This window comes from Coturnix japonica, chromosome 8, assembly GCF_001577835.2.
Source record: "Coturnix japonica isolate 7356 chromosome 8, Coturnix japonica 2.1, whole genome shotgun sequence".
Classification (NCBI taxonomy): Eukaryota; Metazoa; Chordata; class Aves; order Galliformes; family Phasianidae; genus Coturnix; species Coturnix japonica.
Genome location: NC_029523.1, coordinates 781,827 through 798,705, shown reverse-complemented (window position 1 = coordinate 798,705; position 16,879 = coordinate 781,827). Strand labels below are relative to the sequence as shown.

Below are 16,879 nucleotides of genomic sequence, written 5' to 3'. Positions count from 1 at the left end.
TACTAAAGGTATGTCATTGCCTAAGGCTGTGTTGTAATCACTAGATTCAGGCACTTTAAATCACATACCTGCTTTATGTGTCTTCAGTTTCCTAGCTTGATATTAATGCAGACATTTGTCGTGGCTTCTCGGTATGGCAGGTGTATGCATCTTCATTTCTCAATGGCCCTGTCTAGCCTTTGTGTGTTTGTAAATGCTGAACCCTAAAAGACGCTCTCACAGAAACCACATGGTAAATGTAACAAGTAATCAATCTTCTGAACAGCAATCAGGAAACCTCTTAACGAGCATCCTACACAAACACAATAATTAATCTCAGCTATGACTTGAATAACAATTAATATAATCAGCTTTAAATGGTGAGTCTACTGTACTCATTTTTTTTGGCTGTCATAGTTAGGATGTTATAAGGAATACAAACACAGTGGTTTGTTTTGAAGAATACTAATTTCAGGAGTGAAAGGTGACACGTTTTATGCAGATCAGGTTGTTTGTTCCTATGTGCTCAGACTAAAGCAAAACACTGTCAATGTCAAGGTAGCAGAGAAAGGATATATACACTAGGAAACTGAAAAAAAACAAAACAAAACAACCACCAAGGCAAACAGAAAACACCCAGCAAACCCAGTCTTTCAACCACAAAACCTCAGACTAGCAATTGCGGTCTGTGAACATTAAGTGGCAGAGAAAGTTATGTGCTTGGACACAGATTCAGCACAAGCAATGTATGCTCAGCTCTCCTTTATGAATTAGGAGATGGGTCCTTGTGAAAGCCATAGGTTGAAAGCCAGCATAAATCAGCCTAATGACATTTCACTGATTTATTCCATCTGAAGACAGGCTTTTTTTATTTTTTTATTTTTTTTAGAAATGAAGGTACATTTCTCTTTCTGAATTAGTAATACTTAAAGTGCTATCAAGTGAGTGACTGTGTGACTTTGGGAAGTCTCACCGACTCCCTGTTCATGCTGGGGGGAGCAGGCAGGCTTCACTCCCCAGCAGCAGGCTGGAGGCTATGCTGTACAGCAGTGCTCATGGTGCCACTGCAGAGGAGATATTGAATAAGAACAGAAGTGTTTTCCCTATGGATTAGAATAACGCATGTACCCTACAGGCACCCTTCTTTTGCATAGCTTGTCTTTTTACAAATCCTAACTACAAAATTAATCCCTTTAAAAAAGAAAAAAAAAAAAAAAGAAAGAAAAAAAAAAAGAAAAATAAGCTCCTTCTTGGACAATACAGACAATTCTTACTGATTCTTCTGTATTAGATATATATAAGGATGGGATTTACTGCATACTGCTTACTTATTTAACTTGGTTGTCATTTCAGAATGGAGGAAAAATAATAGGAGTTCCCCATCTTGCTCCCTAGTGGTGGTTCAAACTAGTTGAGATTGGAGAGGCACTCCCCAGGGGCTGCCAGGAACCACTCATCCTGACATTCTTCTCGAATTACACTGAAATTGGTTTCTTGTGAGTCATTATATCCATCACTTAAATTTAACTACACATTATGCACATTATAGCAGGTACATGACAAGGTAGGCCTGGCCATGGGATAGAGAAGCCTGACAGGTAACCATTGAATAGTTACATGTCAAGAGAAAAAATCAATCATGACAAATAACCTCCCTTACTGACAAAGAGGATGAGGAGCAATGGAAAAAGAAGGGGAAAAAAATAGAGAATGAGTAGATGTAGAGCAGGCAGCAGAGGAATACAAGGACAGGGATGTGCTCATATGGTTCAGGAAACACCCAAGCACATTTTATTGAAGATTTTTTCCTCTTCAGTAATTGTTTTCTGCTTTTCTCTATGGGGTCTCCTCAGACACCACTTTTTTTCACTTCTCCTAGGCTTCAAAGCACTTGGTTTTCTTCTTCATACAGCACAAAAGCAACACAATCTTTTCCTAATTTCTCAGCTGTTAAAATTGCACCTGTTAGCATTGCCACAGTGGCCTAAATTTTCTCTCCCCTTGCCACAGAAGGAATCTCTAGCTCTCCAATTCAATTTTTTTTTTGTCCTCCATTCCTCAGAAAATGCAATTTCTAGAAAGCAAGCCTCCTCCCCTCTCTGCACAGCAGCTAGTCTTTTTCATTGCATTGCTGCCTATATCTGTCAGCACCAGCAAGGGCTCTTTGTACCTACGGCCTCATGAGGGCAGGTTCCCATCCAGGTCTTGCCACCACGGAGTCCCCACAGCCATTCTGTCCTCAGACAGCCCTCGGGATCCTCTGCTCCTCACTCAGAGGCAGAAGGCAGCAGATGGGCTCTCAGATGGTGATAAGGACGGAGAGGCACAGGATGTGCCGGAGTGTCCCTTGAAGACAGCAAGCAGGAACAGACTGTGAAAGGAGGGTCAGGCAGTTTCCAGTCCTGCTTTGAATAGGACAGAAATGGATGCTGGTGAAGAAGTCTGAAATTTCAAAGTTTGATCTCTGAGCAAAATGTGAAACTTAAAAGTTGATATTTTTTTACTTGAAAGCAATTTTCTGTATCTAGCATTTGAACTGTCAGAAACATGGACACAACACACTTTCCAGACTTTTTTTGGAAATCCTTCTTAAAACTTGCAGCGGGATATACAGAAGATATGATGCAACTTTTGGAAGATGTTTGCTGCTGTGGCAAAATCAACCTGACTTTTATTTCAATAGATAAGTTCTATTAAAAAAAGTATATTCCTTATAGGATATCACTAACCAGTTCAGTTGCTAGGGTTTAAATGAGCAGATTAAGTATCTTTGAGGTATCCCTGATGAAATGTAAACTGCAAGTGCAGGCAAGTTGGCAAAGCTGTATGAAAACCTGCCATCTGGGCAGGGACAGGCGGGGAGGAAGGTCAGGAACTCTGGAAAGTAAGAGGATCAATAGAAAAGTCTTGAGAGGAATGAATTCAAGTCCAGCAGAGAAACAGAAAACTACCCTAGGTGAACTGTCAGAAGCAGCTGCCTATTCTAAAAATAATAATGCTTGCTCTTTTGCTCAAATTTCTCTCTCTTTTTTTTTTTTTTTTTTTTTGCTTCTCACTTCCTTTCCCTCTCAGCTTTCCCTTGATTGAGAAAAGAAAAAAAAATATATTTTTTTTCACACCTTTGCTCTCTATTTCAAAACCTGCTGAAATCTAGCAATAAGCAAAAAAGCTAGAAAAATAAGAGATTAAAAATATTCAAGTATATGCAGCAGCCAAGAAGCTGACCCAAAACTTTAGGTAAGAGGTTCATGCATGTGTCAACTTTAAGTTCAGGTGGATCAGTGTTTCACGTGAGTTTTCTGCAGAAGATTTGGAGAGAAAGGTAAGAAAGAAGGCAGTGTAACTGGAAGCTTTCAAGATTCCTTTGGGCACGCAGTCTGCTCTGCAGCTCAGCTTTGCTGAAAGATATTCAAATAGTCTAGATTTTTTCTCTTTTTCAGCTTCCCTAATTAGGAATGGTTCATTAATTAAGGGAAATTAGTAGAAAATCCCACTAATGAGACCAGTAGTCTTCAATGTGAATAATGGATTGCTTTCTCTAGACTTGATATCAAATGGGAGCTCCTGTACAATGGGCAGAGTATGTGGTGCAGAGGAAGGACAAGAAGCACAAAGGTCACCCTCTTCTCAGTCACTCCTGCTCTTTTCTCTCCCATTTCCTCCCATTTCTGCACTTGTGAAGCTGAAATTCTGTCCAAATGCAAAGATATCCCTTAGAGTGGTGGCCTTGGAACACTAGGACCATTAGCACTTTCTGGAAAATACTGAGATTGATGGAAAAACTGACAACAAACCTATACTCTTTCTGCTAAATCTAATCTTCCTAATCTTGATTCAACTCGTGCAAAGCAGCAAAATGTGGGCCTGAGCAGCTAGAGAATAGCAATTATGGCAGAGAAAAGGCAGCATCGTGTAAAACTGATCTGTAGTCTCTTCATTCAGATCTTTATCTCTAAGGAATGTTTCTTTGTATGTTGAATCTAGTTACAAGTATGATGTGAAATGAAATATGATGCATCATAAAGACCTCAGCTATCAATTAGTAATGCACAGGAATGAAAGATGAATACCTAATATGCGACTGATACATACTCCAGTGAGAATGCATGGGTACTTCAAGTGCATGCCTGTATTCCTGAGGAAGACACAGAAAGCTGCTTGATGCCCACAGCAGTTGGCACTGAGCAGTTGGCAGCTTCTTCATCTCCTTCTCCAGAGAGAGCCCATTTTACACCAGAGTTTGGTTTTTTATCTCTAAATGTAGTGCAGAACCTGCCATGAAGAATGACACTGATGTTTAGGGAAGAGATGTTCACAGATGTAGCATGCAGTGGAAAGGAAATGTTGCTTGTGCAGTTGAAGTGACTGCTCAGAGCCATGTTAACAATCTGTGGAGCGTTCACTGGTGGATTCTCTGGGGTTATGGGGGCTGCCCCAGATTAGTGCAGATGTCCCCTTGTTCTGCTGGCAGGGTAAGACGAGCAGTGTTACAGCTTGTTCCCACTACATGCATGAGGGCTGGCAGGGGCACAGCCCACATTTCTTTAGCCCCACATCCACTGGCAGCATGACCACATTGTCTAGCAGTGTGCGCTGGCATCCCAGAGACAGAGGGCTTCTGCATCAAAGGCATTCCCCCCTGCAGAGCCATCCCTGTAGACCTAAGTCTGCAGCCTGCAGAGCATGTGCAAAATCGTTTCTGTTGGAATATCTAAATGGTTAGAAAGAGATTGACTGCAGTGAAGGCCAGTTTTGAATTTCAGAATTTCACCCTGTTCTTTTGTGCTCAGTACTGTTTTTCTTCTATGCACAGACATAAATGTTTTGATTTTTGATTGATATAGCAAACAAAAGGTCTGGTATTTATCTGAAAAGTACCGAAACCTGAGTTCTAATGCAATCACCCCCAAAAGAAATATGCATCAGTAGAAAGCACATTGGATTATAATGAAATAAACCAATTACTCCTAAAGATAGGGTAGGTTCAACCATATTTATTTTTTTTAAATCTTTTCTATAATTTTTATGTAAAGATATTTCCTCCATAATTTTGAGAAACACATTTCCTCACGTTAAGAAAATGCTTCCTTGCAAATTGCCTTGTTTCATCTGATCTAGATAAAGTTATATATCTAAGGGAGACTTAATGTTCTCACTGTGTGAATGCAGGTGCAATTTACAGACTTGTCAATAATCAAAATCTTCAGTATGTAGATATCTTTTTGAATGAGTAGTTGACCTAATATTTTGACACATGAAATGAATATAGGTAAAGGTTTTCTGTTAAGGATGTTGTTTTGATAAACACTTCATTACAGAAAGCCAAAAACCAGGGAGACTGCATTCCTTGTGTGCGTAATAGCAGTTAACACATGCAGTACAAGTATATCTATTATTTACAACCCACCTAAGGCTCTATCAGCACCAGCAGCAAAACAGACAGTATCTTATCAGCAAAACTTCTTTGACACCAAGCTGCTTTTCTCAAAGATAAATACTGGTTCTGCCAGACTCCACAATGAGAACTTGAAAAACATTCCGGGCTGCATACTAGCTCTCCTCGAACAGAAGTAGCCTGTGCTCATCAGCTGAGCTGCTGGCATACTCTTAACCTTTTCAGCAACAGCTGTGAAAATATTTTTTCAGATCTGAAAAAAGAACCACAGTTTTATTTTTCCTCAAAAAAGTTCCAGAAACAGTAACGTGACCTTTTGGGGAATAGTATAGAAAATTGGAGAGATAATGGGTCCTTTGAAACAATGAATAAATGGGTGAAACTGAAACAGAATTTTTAAGTGAATAATTCTCTTAGCAGCATTAGGGAACAAATTGGCCATTGTTCCGAGGTAAGAATGGGACAGTACTGCATCCTGTAGTCTTCACTGGGAGGCCAGCGGGACAGCAAAAAACGTCACCTAACCTCCACTGCTCTAGAAATCAACAATAGGAATGTGCTTTTCTGCACATTTTGTTCAGACTGCATCTGTGTAGCAGTGACCAGGTGTAAACATCAGTGCCTGTGATACAACATGGGGCTTCCTGGAAGAGCAAAGGAGCTGTAAGTGGTGCGAACAAGATGGCTGCAGCTGGCTGCATGGAGACAGGCTGTACTGCAGGTTTGAAGGCCCTGCAGTGCTTCTACTTTCCTTCTTGGTCCAGTTAGAGATGCTTGTGGGCATAAAGAAAATGTGTGCATGTTGTTCCTCCCTGACTTTGTAACTCTGAGATACTTTATAAACTGTACATAACATGCTTTAAAGATTTTACAGCATGGTTTATGTAACGTCGTGGGAGTGAGCAGTAACACCAAAGGTAACCAGAGCTTTATTAATGCAGTGTGCTTTAATGTGCAGATATTAGACAGGTTTTAGTCATATGATTGAGTAAAACCTTAAGAGTTAAGTTTGCAAAATATGTGATTATTATAGGTACAGAGAATCAACCACCCTAAAAATATTTGTCCAATTTAACCATTTGTCAATAGGAATATAGCAATCATGCATCTCCGGTAAGCATCAGCTCCAAAATCATCACTTAGCCTTTCCCACCTGAGCTCCAAAAAAGCATCAGAGCCTGCTTTTCACCAGCTTAAGATGTCTACTCCTGTCAGCCTTTTGGTGCTGAGTTCATTTGGGAAATAAGTTCTGTCAAGATGCAGGTGTATCATCTATCAAAAAACCCAGTTGCAGCTCTTTGTCCTACACCTGGTGTGACTTATTCTCCTAATCTACAGATGAATGCAGTCGAGGGTGTTCTACTTAATATTCTATCCTTCATGAAAAGAGAATCCAATTCCCCTTGGGAATTTTGCCTTTCATTTCTGTGTAGCCCAGATCACAGCTTTTTTCTCAAATGGATGCAATTTCCATACAGATAATCGCTGTTACTATTATCCACAATTTCTGGTTTTCTGCTTGGAAGTCTAATTTAAGATTGAAGCGTTATTATGGCAGATACTGTATAGGTCCATTTAGCACTGCAGAGACAGCCATATAGCTACGATGAGAAATCTACAAGATGCACTCATAACTGGGAGACAGGGAAATACTTTGTGGTTTTCTGAAAGCAGTTTGCAATCTAGCAAGGTCTAAGAAGGAAAAAATAGAAATTTCTAGCTACCCAGTGAAGTTGCAATTCAGCTGTGATTGAAATCAAACGACTCAGGAAATCTTAAGCTAATGAAAAGCAAGGTATTACCTGATCTATTGTCCTGTGAATTGTTAACTTCTCACTGTAAGGCTTATGTTCTACCTTGTGAGGTTTCTGTTAATTGTGTCACAGTCATTCAATCACTTATAATGAACAAAGCCCATTAGTTTGAAAATTCATATTCACATGAAAACATGTACAGCCAGAAAGCGCATTTCTGTTTTTGAAATGCGTATTTAATTTTGTCTCTTGATGTCTCTGAGGAATTGTGGAGTGACACTATTGTAGTATTTGGTAGATATGTGATGATGTCTAGCTGTAGTGCTCAAGAAGAAGAAACAATACAGAAATATAGGGAAAAGTATTTGATATACTTTAGGGTACTCTTTAGGGATATACTTTTACATATATATCATTTCTGCAGGTAGAAACTACTTTGGAAAAAAAATGCCAGTAAGATTTCAGATCTTTCTACACCACGGCTATTAAGTATAAGTACATATCTGAATGTATTAAATGTAATGTTGAGGATATGATTATTTACTTAAGGTGCCAAGCATAGTAAATTAAGTAAAGAATTAATGTTGCTTTACTATCTCATAATCAAAGAATGTATCTGCGAAATATTACTAGAGCCTACGTTAATGTAAGGCTTTCTGTACAGTGTAAGAGCTGTCACCTTCCAGCAAAGCCAGAGTCCTTTGGGAATCAGAAATACTTCACGCTTTTAAAATCTTTTTGAATTCACTATGAAAAGAAATCCTTAGCACAGCAGCATGCTTAGAAAAATCTCAAACCTACTGCTCGTTTTCAAATGCTGACCAAATTTGTAATTCACAGCAATAAAACATGCATGCGGTACACATTTTTTGGTCCCTATGGTGACATTAAACAAATAAGTAAAGCAAAACACCTCACATTTTTATCTGTGCTTGATTACTTCAGCGAGTTTAAGCCAATTGCTGCTAAAGATAAAGAAACAAAACAAAATTACTGCCTGCATTCAATGGAAAGATGAGAGGATTTTTCCCGTTTTCTCACCCATTTGTAATCTGCCCATAGGACAGTACTTTGGATGCAGTTCATTTCACTGCTGCCAGAGCAGGTCTGAAGGCCAGTTGCTCAGCCTGCTTGTCTTTCAGGGTATGTCAGATTGGAACACTGAAGAAATTAGTGCGGAAAATATGCATTATAATTGGAATCGTGGAAGTTGCTGAGAGAATTAGGAAGCTACCATGGCTGAAATCATTTTTGCCTTTTAAAAACTGTAATTATCTTTCAACTTGATACCATCACTTCAAAATGAACAAAACAAGCTAACATTTCATTGAAGAAAACAGTAATTTTTTCAAAAGAGTAGTTTTAAAGTTTATTTAGATGTTGCTTGTTTAGAAATGGAAGGCTTTGTAGCTGAGAGATAACGTGCTGAATGGTGCATTGTTCATCAGCAGCAAGCAGTGGTAAATACAGTACTTCTCTCCCAGCTCTGCCATTTATACCATCAACTTGGCTGGCCTGCCAGCAGAATCGTCCAAAAATACATTAGCAATTCATCAAAAGAGCAAATGTCATTATACATGGGAAGATCAGGGAATTATTTTGCATTTGATTTCGAGTTCTGGTAGCACTATTATTGATTCAAACATTCTCCAGCATTAGATGTGCTACACACAAAAGATGATTGTATTTTTGAACTGTCAATCACGCAGGTAATCCTGAGCTGCCCAAATACGGATGGCTCTAATAAAGTTGAATATATACCCTTTAGGTGAGATTTCTAGACTGTTAAACAACAAACAGAAGCTTCTATTAAAAGAACTAAATTGTAATGTCTAAAGATCCTAAAACAGCTGTATCAGTTAAACTGTATTGTTAAAAAAAAAAAAAAAAGTCAAGGATTCTTTAGTGCAAAAATCAGTTTTAGGTCAAAATAGTAAAAGGGAGGAAGAATACATTTCCTTCTATTGCCTGTTTCAAGTAATTAACAGCATGCTGAGGTCAGCATAGGAAGGCTATGCCACAACAATGGATCAGTCTCATCATGGAGCTGAAAGAAGGCCTCCCTGAGAGCACAAGATGCTGGTACTTCCATTAAAAAGCTGCATTTTATGAGGAAAAGCAAAACAAGATCAACCAGGCAGAAAAGAAACACAATAATTGTGTCTTGAATGATAAATTATAAAATCCTTAAACATACAGGTTTGTGCTTTATTCAAAATGCAAAGATGTGATGATGGATATACAGTGGGAAGTCATCCAGGTGCTGAGGCTCCTGCACCTCAAGAAAGATCTCTTTGTGTCTCCAGCAGAAACCATGTTTCTCAGACCCTATCTAACACAGCAGATGATGCCCATGGGGCACTGTCATAGCGTCTTTGGGGACTAGCTGCTCTGAGTTCAGAAGTTTGGATGCAAGAGAATTACTGCTGATGTGAAATGTCCAAAGGAGGGGGGTAGGTTGCAGGTGCACAAAATGAGCTTCCCAGGCTGCTTTAGGAAGCTTACAGTGCTGCTGCAAAACAAGGATTCCTTGCTAGCCTTTGGTCTTCCTGAAGAACAAACCAGTAAGTCATCAGCTGAATGTGACAGGGACTTGGCAGGAGGCTGGGCCGCAAAACACTTTTGACAGTGGTTAGCAAGATGTCCAGAAGAATAATGTGGAATTGTTTCTACAAGTAGAGAGTCACTATATTCTGCTACGGGTGGGGACAAACAGGGCTATGGTTTGTAGCAATTTAAGACTGCATGGGTTTAAATCAACACAGCTGCTAAAGAAACCAGAGGAAAGGAGAAAAAAAGAGATCTCAGAACTTCAAGTGGGCATAGCTGAAAGGGCCAGTTGGCATGTTCCCACAAAGCCCACATCACAGCTTGACATAAGAAAACACAGGTTTAATAATCCATAGTTAATCTATTCAAAACTAATATTTGATACTGAGTAGAACTGATGCTGAAAGAACGTGATCCTTCTTCCTATAAATACCCAAACAAAAAGCAAAGAAAAAGAGAAGGAGCTGTGCACAGATAAATGCACCCATCCAAAACCAACAGACAGGAAATGCTGCTGGTGCCAGACATGATGACACTTTGAGCTCATGAAGGACTTTGACATCTGCTCTCCAGGGACTGCTGGAAGGAACAAGTCAGTGCCTCCCCTGGGAGGTCAGTGACCCAGAGCAGAGTTGGCAGGCTGGACTGGCTGCTCATCTGAGTGCAAAATTCATCAGCTTAGCTGACTATAGCTGCGGGATCAGCTAAACCTGGAGACTGGGCTGGCTGGGTGAAGCCCATTCTGCAGACTCTGCTGCTGGAAAAAGGCAACAAGCATAGAGGATGGGGAGCAGCAGCAACTCAAGCAGTGCTTTGAGTCACATGGTGAAGATACCGATGTTTTGAAAGACATTTCAAATATCAAATTCTGGAGAACTATAAAACCTGCAGAAGCTATGGCTACTGCAATAAATAAGGAGCAAATTACCACCTCTTCTCCAGTTACTTCATCAGATCAGCTTTCATTTTATTGAAATGTCTGTAAAAGTCTTAGCCCTTCCTGGAGTAAGAGAGTTTATCTCACCTTTATCAGCAGTGAAAAAGAACTGTGGTTGCAAGAAAACAGCAGATAGAACACCTACAGAAATGCATGCTACTGGATGTCTTCTGGTTGGTGCTGGTATAGCTCAGCTTTGTCAGATTTATTCATAGGCAGGTTGCAATTATTTTCTATTTTCTTTTGTTCTCAGTTAGCAAATTATAGTGGAAAAATTTAGTTAATCAGAACTAACTTGTTTCTGTCACACTAGCAATTACATACGTAGCTGCCCACATGCTATGCAGAAATTCAGAGATTCTATACCTAGCAAAACAAATGAATGCAGGTTTGAGGGAGAGTGGGCTGAGGACAGGTGCAAAGAGCATGATTTAGTTAACTTGTCTGAATGTTAAGCTTCATTGTATCCCTATTTAGGTGTGGGTTTGCATTCTTTTGATATTAAGACTTTTTTTTTTTTCTTTCCAAAATTAAAGTATCTTTCACTAAGAAAGCAACAGAAATCCCACTCCAGATATCTAAGGATGATAATGGATTTGCTCTGCTTGATTTACTTCATTCCACCTACACCTTTCTCAGGTGCTACCACTGCTTCTAGTATCATGTTTTTAAGTATTATCCTTCTAAAATGAAGTACTGTTTAAATCACATGTAATCTGAACACCAGACTGTTACTTCTAATACCACGTACAAATATATTTCTCCTAAGATAAAAGCACAATACTGATGGAATATTCAATTTCTGAGTAACTTAATAGTGAGTATCATATCATGTATTTCTTTTTTTCCAACTCATATTTCTAAGGTTATTTTTATTTTCTTTTTAATTTTTTTATCTAAGAACCAGGATGCAAGATTTTCCCATGATCTATGTTTCTGGAATGAAGCAATTGGGTGGGGATGACTGTCCTATTTGAGATTCATCACAACTGTATCCAGTTAAGGTCAGCGATGTTGATTAATTAAGAGCTTAAATGAGCATGCTAAGGTTACTCTGTTTGGTTGTTGAAGGGTTTGAAGGCTGGTCACTTCTGAACTATGGTAAGTTATAAATGACTTGAATAGAAATATTAGTTTAATTGTCATTTTCTGCTGCTCTCTGTTTTCTTAGAATTCTATTGTTGCTATTTTAGCCAATATGTTTATTTCTAACCTTGTGATTATCTATGAAAAGCAGTACGTACTAGCTTCTGTTGTGTGTGCTAGAGCATGTGCTTCCTCTGGGAGTGCTCTCAGCAGGTGGTGATATGGGAGGCTAAAGGAGAAAGTTGGTAGCAGAGATGTTACTTGTTTAGTGCTGTGATGTTGCTTGAACTAGTACCAATGCTATGGGTCAGTTTTGAGAGCTTTGGGTGGAAATGCCTTAGCTATGCAATACAGCTGATAGCAAAGATCTCAAAGCTGAAGTTCTGCCAGGCTGCCTTGAGTCCTTTTAGTTCCTTAGAAGGGATACAGTGTATTGTCAGACACAAAGTGAAGGAGCAAGCTTGATTGGTGAGGTAACTTTATTTAGGTATTTGTAATCTTCCCCCACCTCCCCTCCCCCCCATCACTTAGTTTAAAAGATGCCAAATACCATGTAAGACAAATAGTGTCTAACAATACACGTTTTAAAAGTATTTAAACCTTGTGTTAGTAAATTATTCTTACAGAATCTGTTATTACTTAATTACAAGTCACCCTGCACTGTAAAGGGGTAGCAAAAGACTACACATCTGATGCTCCAAAGTGCCTTGATTTCATACCAGCTGTTTACTAAGATGTTACAAGCATTTTTCCTCTTCTAGTAATCCACAGAAAACATCTACTATTCAACTTTTCTTAGAAAAGCTTTTTCCTAGATAAATTTGAAATTACTGTACTTGACAGAAAACCTGAGTACCACTCTAATTTCTGATTTCAGCAACTTTTGAGTATGTTTCCATTAGCTTTAAGGAGCTTCTGCAACTACTAAACCATTCAAAATATTTTCTGTGATCTCTTCAAGTTAATAAAATAACCACAGAAATACTACAAGGTATATTGAGTAGAAACTTTCTTGGGGGGTGGAGGCAAAGAACCCACAGTAGTAATATGTGAAAAGATAGGATAGAAAATAACACTGGAAGTATTGAGATATCATCCTGCTAATTACTGTACCCTCACTTGAAATATACTTTTGTTTACTTCACCTGAAATAGGGCATAAGAGAAATGGAAAAAGGCTCAAAAGCAGGTGATGGAAATGATTAGATTAGGGCTAACTTTTACACATGAAATAAATGAGAGCTTGGGAGAGATATAATGTAGTATGTCTTGCACAGAAGTAGTAAATGAAGTAAATTTGTCCTTTTACATAATGAAATAACACAGATCACTGAAAGAGAAAAAATAATGTATTTTAAATGCATTGACTGTGGAACTTATTCCTGGGGTGTTAAACTGAAAGCCCAAGTGTTGCTAAAATGGCAAAAATGCAAAGTTGAGAAATGGAATGGAAGAGAACCTCATGTGGGTCAAAGCAAATTTGAGATTTATGTTGCTTGTTGTGGAAAGCAGAATTTTGTACAGATAGAGTATAAAATAGCTCTTTAAAACTTAAAAAGAAAAAGAAGTAACAACTGTTTCTAAAACAATTTTCAACATGCAAAAGGTCAAATTCAGCCCCCCGAACAGCAGGCACAAAGAGCATATATGGCTGACTTTGATTCTAGAGGTCTGTGACTTTATCCTTTCATCTCCAAGGCTTTTTACTTTTCTATTTATTTCAAACTTGAGCTGAGTTGTTATTCTCAGCACAGTCCCATAATGCTTTAATGCATCTATTGTATTTTATTTGTGCATTTTAGTCAAATGTATTAGTCATGTATCGGAGGTGACCTTGCATGGCATAACTTTGAGAGCAGGAGAATATTACAATATTATGAAAGGAAATCTAATTAAGATGATATAAAGCTAATAAAGACAGAACATTAAGTAAAAACCAGGAAAAACGTATACTCAGAGAGGGCACTAGCTCTAAATGGCAATAGGTGATGAACGTCTTTCTGACACAACTGTTCTGAATTACTTTTTCTCCAGTCGGCTCAGTGCTGTGGGCATTTGCAGCCAAATATAGTTAGTGTTCTGCTCAGATTGTTCTCTGTTTGACAAACAATTTTACACTGGCTTCTTTCAATGCATATATATATAAAAAGCACATCAGGAAATATTTAGTCAGTAGTGACTGCAAAATAAGAACCATCCCAAATAGGAAAGAAAATAAAAAATGACTAATTACTTTCCATAACAGGTTTGATTATTCAGTAATCTAGAATATTTATAGGTTTTGATTGCATTGCTGCTGTAAGACTGCAAGTGATGTGTAAAACACTAAAATGCAGAAAAGGTATGACTTTCTGTGTAAGACGAAAACAGAGTAGGTTCCATCCCATTCTCCTGCCTGTGGGATGGAAAGCAACCTTCATGTGACAATGACGTTATTAGAGGGGCATAGCAGCTGTAGTTATTAATAATGCTGAACAGGGCTGGGGGTGGTGGTGGCCCTGATGAGCAGTGGGTTAGCATGGCTCTTCCACCATCCCTACGTGAGGGGAATAGCATTAGTGTTTTGTCCTGGGAGCATGCCAGACCCCCTGTATTCCTTATGAGCCAATACAACCAGGCTAGCTCTGCCCTCAGTGCATCAAAGATGTGTGTTGCTATGTCTGAGCACCGTAAGCACCATGGGTGTTCTGACACCCTGCTCCTTTCCTAGCCATAGGACTGCATATGTATATAAGATAAAGCTGCAGACATACAGAGACTGCATTTATGCTGTCAGAAGCCAGTAAAAAAAAAAAAAAAAAAAAAAAAAAAGCAGAGAGACTTTTATGTTTTTCTTTTAAATATCCACTTCCAGTGCAGAGAAACAAAATGTGCCGAATTCTGGCTCCTAACTTGTGCTGAAAATACAGAGGATGCCATCATAACAACCTTATGTTGTACCCTGAGGATGTGACCATGGCAATTTGTGCTTCCTCTGGAAAACCAGTGATTATTGCAGCCTGGCTGGAAGACAAACTCCTGGTAAAACAGAAACAAAATGTAAAAAACACCGTGACACAAACACCCCCACCATGCTCACTGAAAAGAAGCGAGCCTTACATGCAGAAGCTGTGTCATGCCTTGAATAAACAACTCAAGCTATTTAAGCCACTAAGTTAAACTGAAAATTGTGTTATCCCCTTTTTAGCCTACATTATGGGCAGATCTTGGCACACGAAGCCTGCCTTTGGAAATGTGCCGACTGCATGTCACTGCCTCTTTGCAGTGATGATGTGATTTCGATTAGCGCGTGGTGGTGCAAGGGGAATGCTGATTGTGAAGAGTAATCCCATCACCTGACAATAGAGCCGTGATGAAATCTGCTACACAGATTAGAGAGGGAAGGGCAATAACTCATCAGAAAATGCAGAACTGTCTTCTTAATTACTTGAAAAATGTCTCCGCCACTACCTTTTATGACACCTGGCGGGTATAAACATGTCCAGAGTTTTAATTAATTTTGCTTCTTCTTTCATTGCACCTGTATGGCCAGGAGAAATGGAATTCTAATGAAATTACAATCAAGCATTTCTACAGGAGTTTGAAACACCCTGGCAATAACCTGAAAATGAGGCATTTTCATGGGTTTAATTAGGGAAATACTGTACTTGGAAAAATACTTCCCTATGATTACAGCTATTCCAAATCAAGTTACAGTGTGAATTTCCTTTTCTTAATTCATAAAGTAATGATTTTCGGTGTCCATTTTAATTTAGAAAGATAGCAGAGTAGGCTTTTCCCTGGGGCAAACTGGAGCTGAAGTGAAAATCCCTCTCTGGGCAATTTCAAAGCAGCAACAGCACAAGCTCGCACCTTTAACCTCACAGTTCTGCAGTGCTCATTTAAAATTGATGAGTGAGACCCTTGAAATAATTCTGCTGAAAAGCACACTTTTTATAATGATGTTTATAAACATGCCACTAATTTTTCAGCATCCTGAAATGCCAGCTCTGCAGAAAACTGAAGGGAGCACAGTTCTTTCTCACCTCTGTTTTTAAAAGGGCAGAGAGAGCCAGGCTTGCTTGTGTTCACAATAGTCAGTTGTTACATGTTACTCTTCTGCAGAAATATTTTCTTTCGCTCCTTTCTTAATTTAGTCTGTGAAGTTGTTGTTTGTCTTGTGAAGAAAGCAAGTGCATTAGGGTGTTGAAATCCATATGGATGAACTTCAGAGAAATGATGAAATGAAGGGAAGCAGAACCCCAAATCTACGTTTATAGAACAGTCACAGCAATGTACTATCAAGATATCTACCAAACCTCAAACTTCTTAGTATGGAGTTTTGTGAAGGCTTAGGACCAGCACCCAGGTACCAGTCAGCCTTTTCATGCTGTTTTGCACCTTGCTAGGTAGCTTTCCCATGACAAGGAGCAGGTGACCTGTGCCCCAGCACAGGGATGGGACCCCAAGGTGGGTGAGAGCCCCACACTGCATCTCACCCCATCACAGCAAGTGTCTTGGGGGTAGGGCTGTGGGGGAAATGTCACTGTTGATCACCATGTGCTGAAAGGGGAGACTGCCCCTTCCCCCTCAGTTTTGGTGTGTGCATGGTCTGTATGGTCATTGGAGGTCCCCGAGCAAGGGTTACAGTAAATTCAAGTACAGTTAGGATGCTTGCAGGTCTCCTGTGCTTCTCCCTACATGACTTTAGAGCTGCTACACAGTACTGCAGATTAATGCCATGCACAACTGTCTCAGCTAGTGCCAGTCAAAATATTTTTATAGGCCCGAGCTGCAATAACATGAACTTTCAGAGCTGGTGGGAAATGATTTGAAGCTAGTTACTAAATTTTACTTTACACTCATTAAATCCCTCATTCTGTAGACAAATACCGTGTAGTAAATGTAGCTCCAGTTCCTCATAAACTCGGTGACTGCTGATGTTTTGCAAGTTTATATAGGCATTTAAATGGGTCTTATTTTATGCAATCAAGCACATTACACTTGTTTTAATTTTTTGCTTCAAGGACTTAATGTTGGAAGTTACAAAATTAACAACTCGCTGAAAATGCTATCACAAGTATATAAAATAACTTCAAAGAGAATATTATAACCTGGTCATTCACAAAAAAATCCAATATAATGATGGTAGTCAGATGCAGCAAAGTACCACAGCAAAAATTTGCAAGGCATTTGTCAC

At 39.1% G+C, this 16,879-nt stretch overlaps 1 protein-coding gene and 1 long non-coding RNA gene across 13 annotated transcripts in view; one reads left to right on the top strand and one right to left on the bottom strand.

Moving 5' to 3' along the window:
- NTNG1 (netrin G1) overlaps positions 1-16,879 on the bottom strand; it is a 149,239-nt gene that overhangs the window by 106,400 nt on the left and 25,960 nt on the right. The window lies entirely within an intron of this gene.
- The window catches only part of LOC116653756, a 29,350-nt gene continuing 24,046 nt past the window's right edge, over positions 11,576-16,879 (top strand). The window contains exon 1 of the long non-coding RNA XR_004308158.1: positions 11,576-11,716. This is a non-coding gene — a long non-coding RNA (uncharacterized LOC116653756). The remainder of the gene's footprint in view (positions 11,717-16,879) is intronic.